The sequence below is a fragment of the Calidris pugnax genome, unplaced genomic scaffold, assembly GCF_001431845.1.
Source record: "Calidris pugnax isolate Ruff unplaced genomic scaffold, ASM143184v1 scaffold14, whole genome shotgun sequence".
NCBI classification, from domain to species: domain Eukaryota; kingdom Metazoa; phylum Chordata; class Aves; order Charadriiformes; family Scolopacidae; genus Calidris; species Calidris pugnax.
The window spans coordinates 1,726,025-1,731,373 of record NW_015090793.1 but is presented as its reverse complement, the minus strand read 5'-3'; positions in this window follow the sequence as shown (position 1 = coordinate 1,731,373).

Sequence of the window (5,349 nt, the reverse complement as noted above, 5' to 3'; positions counted from 1 at the left end):
CCATCCCTCAGTGCATTCCTCAGTACATTACCCAGCTGTAATGTTGTTGCAGTTTTGTGTCATTATTTCTCTTTCCTTTTGGGAATAACTAGAAGAGTAAAATGAAAACTTTTTAAAACCAAGAGGGTAAGTAGACACGGTGTTGCTGAGGAAGTCCCCCAAGCTGCCCTTGGATCTGACTTGCCTTTTACCCAGCTAGTGACCGTAACACCCATGCCAAGGTGGGCTGAGGGTTAACGCACCACTAGGTTCTCTCTGGGAAGCTCCCTGAGAACAAGATGTGCAGGCAGGAGGCGGTCCCTTTGGCACTTCATCCGTATACATGTTCTCAAAACTACCTGTTGAACACTGTCTACAGCTAAGCCAGATGGATGGGGGCAACTCTGCCACCACTCTGCCTCTGCTGGGATGGGAGGGCAACCTCCTGGTGTAGACAAGACCCTGCTGTAAGCTATGGTCTTATTACCGTAGACAGCTGTCAACTATACTATGCATGTACACAGCTACATTTCACATATCTTCAACTAATTCTTTTCTTAGTCACCTGAATTAAACAAATACAAAAACTAGAACCACACCTGTAAGGACACTTAGTCATCTGGGAATTCACTACATGGGGTTCAGAAGCAGAAGGAGATCCTTTTTTCTTTTTTATTTTTATCAGAAGGACTCAAAACAGAGAAGTTGCAATGAAGAATGGAATTTAGGTTTAAATGACAATTACATCTGAAACACAGTCTGATATTGACACCAGTTTCTGACATGCTCAGCTATTTATTTTTTGTTTCAAGGCAATTTGACAGAACAAAAATATAACTATTAAATTTGTTGATTTTCTTAAACAGAATGAAACTCCACTGATTTTCATTACTTCTGAATTTTAGCTAGTAGAGCAGATCATCAACTATTCCACCCTATTTTATACATTTTTTGTTCCATAGAAGAGTATTTACACCTGTGGAAGGTATTTGTCACATTGTTTGGTTTTAGGGCACTGGCAAGGACAGCTTTGAACCTGTGTTGTGTCAACAGAAAGTACTCCAAAAAGTAATGTTCCCTGTGAGAAACCAGAAAGAATGCATCTGATTTACTCTTGCTTTGGCTTCAGGGCTTTTGTGCTGCTAAGGCCAATGAACTGAACACAAATTTTAATCTGGAGTGAGAATGTGGATCTGCAGGAGTCTGTGACTCAAGTCATTGATTTCAGTGATGGCAGGATTTCTTCCACTATGCTTAAATATAAAACGTGAAAAGCAGTGTATAGAAAAGAAAGCAGAGCTATGGAGACGCGGAGTATTATATGGACCCGTACTTTACCGTCTCAGCCAGCTGAGACAAGAATTTATTTTACCTTGCAGTTGTGCTAGCCTGCTGGAAGAACTGTTGTTTGTATCTAGAAATATACACAGCAACATAAGCGTTGACGTTTGCAGGTTTCTAGGCAAGAATAAATAGAAAACTGAGCCTGCTCGCATGCTAAGCAGCTACTAAAGAGCTCCTGTGCAGGCTGTAAGTTCAGCAGAGAATCCTTTCAGCTTCCTGCTTGGCTTGGACCAGGTTGTTACACAGAGCTTCGCTTCCAGTCTCATCCATTTATTTTCTTTTAGTGACATAATGCTTCTGAAAGGTGCGGGAATACCAGTCCTAGAAAATTAAGTCCCTCATCTCCTTGCAGATTAACGAGAGCGGAGACAAGAGCTCCTTGGAGGGACAACCTCTGTGAGCAGATATCTCAGACCTTGCATTTTTTCAGTCCTTGAATTCCCCAGCGGGCTTGTACTGGGGACAAATTCGGTGGATGAATCCATTTATCTGTATCAACTCTGATACGTGCCTGACATCATTTTTCATCGCCGAGTGTAATTCGGGAGGGTGACCAGCAATGATAAGACCTGAAGCTATCTGCCACATTTGCATGAGCACGTGGAGAGAGAGGGGGAGTGAGGGCAAGGGAGGGCAGGAAAGCGTGAATGACTGGCTCTTACTGCTGGGCACTGCTCTAAACCTAAGCAAGGCTCTCTCCCCAAAACCTTGTTATTCAGTGTTAATAAAGAATGGCGTTATTGGATGGATGGATGGATGGATCTCACACACGTGAGTGGTCTTGAAGCCCAGACAGAGTGCAGACAAGGCCCTTGTGTGCTGCCAGGAGGAAAGGAGGCAGCTCTGCCTGAACCCACTGAAAGCACTGCTGTTATTTCACCGGAGGGGTCTGTGAGTTACTCTGAGGTAAAATTGCCTTTTTCTTAGCAAGGCGGTGAAGGCTTAAGACTCTAAATCCTGCATTACTTGAATCAATAAGCCTTGCAGTCACTGAAAAGACTATCACTGACAGGGCTAAAACCGCGTAATCTCCCGTCTCCCTGGTGTTGATGGCTGCGTTCCCACAGCGTCCGTGGGAAATAGCATTATCCCCATTACACAGACAGCAGCCCAGACAGACAAGCCAGGCTATGTCTCCACCTTAGCGACAGACACTCATGTGAACACCTCCGAGCCACCCTGGGCACTGCCATCATGCTGCACTCCATGTACCCCAGGGGACTCAGGACCCTGCTGCCCCAGCCCCTGTCCCACTGCGAAGGGACACACCGCCCACGGAGAGGGCTGGCAATCACAGCCAGTGTCAGCCATTTGGTCGCTGGTCCAAGGCAGCACAGGGAAATTATTCCTGATCCCCAGCCCTGCTGGGCTGTCCTGTCCCTGTCCTGGACCACAGGACTCCCCATTTCCATATGTTTTTCTGCAGGGAAAGTGCCTGATGCCAGGTTCGTGCTGGCAAGACCTCCAGATTTCAGAACATCTTGTTTCTTTTTCTGACCCAGATGGCTGAGCTGCTTCTATAACCATTTTATCTAAGAACAGGCTTTTGAGCAGTAACATCTGTTTCCTCAATATATATGTAAATTTTTAAAAATAACAACAGCAGTGGAGAAAAGAGAAGCCCGTACCACCGAGTAAGCAAAGAGTACTTTTGCTTAACTCTCACAGGGACACAGCCTTGTAACACCAGCCTGGTGACAGGTCCTGCCTGCCTGCCTTGTCCACTGCCCACAGCTTGGCCAAGCCATGTAGATCACCATCAGAGACTTATCACTTCTGTGAAAGAGAAAAGGAGACAGGTTGGATTACCCCAGCTTCAAGTGTGGCACCCTGTGCTGCTGTACCCTTCTGTACCAGGACAGCTGACAGCATTGTGTACCAGCATCCCCAGGTGTACAACCCCTACCCCAAAATTCAGTGCTGATGTCTCCGAAAGGGCTCAACAAAGTGCACTGCTGCACAGCGAGGAAAACACAACAACCAGACAAGACCTTAACCAAAAAGCTAGGGTTTCCAAAAGGCCTGTGAACACCTCTTTTGTGCTGAGATGGAAGCCTGCAGGGCAGCTTAGCTCTGCTCTAGAGCAAGAAGTGGCATCTTTTCCACAACAGCCAGCTGAGTCATGGGGCTTTGAATCGCCTCTTAGATACACAGGGTTTTCTCTGTAAATTGTTGTTTTACTTTTCTTTTCCTATTTTTCAATATAATCAGAAACTCACTTCATGAGGTGTCTCATGGCAGCCCCCAACTATTTTAGAATAAATATTTTCATTAAACAAGTGGATTTTGGTATTAGGAAGTCAGCATCTTGAAAGGGCTTTTGTCAAAAGCTGGTGGAGGACCTGGTAGACTGTTCAAACATGGGAGGAATTTCTGCCTTCATAGTGAGTCCTTTGACTTTTAGAAAAATATTATTGTTTGAGTTTTCAGTAAATTGGAAGCAAAAGGACAACATAGCTCAAAATTTAAAAAAATAAAAATATACACAATTATGTCATGACAGGCTTCAGATTTTCCTCTCAGCCCATGAGTCTGCTTTTGCTATGGAATATTCCTTATAAAAGAGTAAATAAATGCACTGTAAACAACCCTGGGGGATGTAGTAACATCATCAGCCTCAAGAGTAGATGCAAAACTCAGAGAGTGTGTGTCCTGAGCCCTCAGAGCCCTCATACACTCACTGAATTGAGGAGTATGGTACAGATGGTGGAATGTGGTGGAAATGTCCATGCCATGATGATCATCACAGATATGGTGGTACTGACTGACTCCTGCTGTTCTCTAATGCCAGCCTGAGCATTAGAGTCCCACTGAGTGGGAAGGGCTGTAAACAGCAGATTCTTCATGGAAGCAATCCTTAGGCGAGTTGTGACTCTAACATATTTTGATCTTTGCCCCTTCCCCTCCTGTAGCTCTAAAGACTATTACCATGTCCATTTTGAATATTGCCTCCAAGATACTATTAGCCTTTGTGAAGAACAGCTGTCCTCCCTGTTAAAGACCTTCTCTGCCCAAGGCAGGGTATGCACCAGAATTAGTAAGTGGCTTTGCATAAGTGACTGGATAAAAACAGTCATTGAAAGGAGAGTGAGGAATTTCATGGGCTTTGGTAACTGTGTATTTGGTTCAGAGTTGTACCAGGTACCTTAGACCGAAAGGACTCCCAGTGCCTGGTGTCACTAGCAGGTTCTTCTGGAAGTCACCAGTGAGCTTCTTAGAGAAACAGAAGTTTTTTTGCTCATATCTAGGCCATAAATTGAATGTATTCAGAGCTCAGGGATAATCTTGCTGATGAGCTACAAATAGTAAACAACTGACAAGTGAGTATTTGTCTTTTTTGAACTGAGTTGCATATTCTGCATGCTGAGATGTGCAGAAGTGTTGATGAGCTAGTAGGCGTTGGAAAATATCCATTTGTGTTAGAGTCAACTATGCATGTAATCTGGCCCAGGGAACAGAAGATTTAGGTGAGGAAATTAAACTCCAGTCCTCCCTTTTTTTTTTTGGAATAAAAGAAATCCTTTTTTCCTAGTATTTCTGAGGGTAGCTCATTTTTTTTACTACTTGACTAGACATCCATCACAGGTGGCTTTCCTTGAGTTAGTTTATATGAGATCAAAGAGAAACCACAAGGAAACTGAGCAAAAACTTCAGAGCAAATTACTTCAGCAATTTTTCCCCTTCACAGAGGAGAGGGTCACCTCTTTATTTGGTTAAACATTTTGGTGAGGCCTTTGCTTTGCTCTCTGGGCCAAGAAGAGCTTGGTCGCTCAGCAAGTCATTGCATTTCCCTGGTCTGCAGAAGAAACTAAATGAGTGGATCGTTTCCCTGACTGCCAGTGGCAAAACATCTCTGCAGGAGTGTGAAGGTCAGCAAATCTCACCTCTTAGGACAAGAGTGGTGGGTATTGAGGCTGCAAGTGTGGGGACGGCCAGACTTCAAGTGTGAAGACATGAACCACCTTTGAAAGGTGGCAGTCCTTTCCTCCCCCTTCCCTTTGTCACTACCTCAGAACACGGCCATCC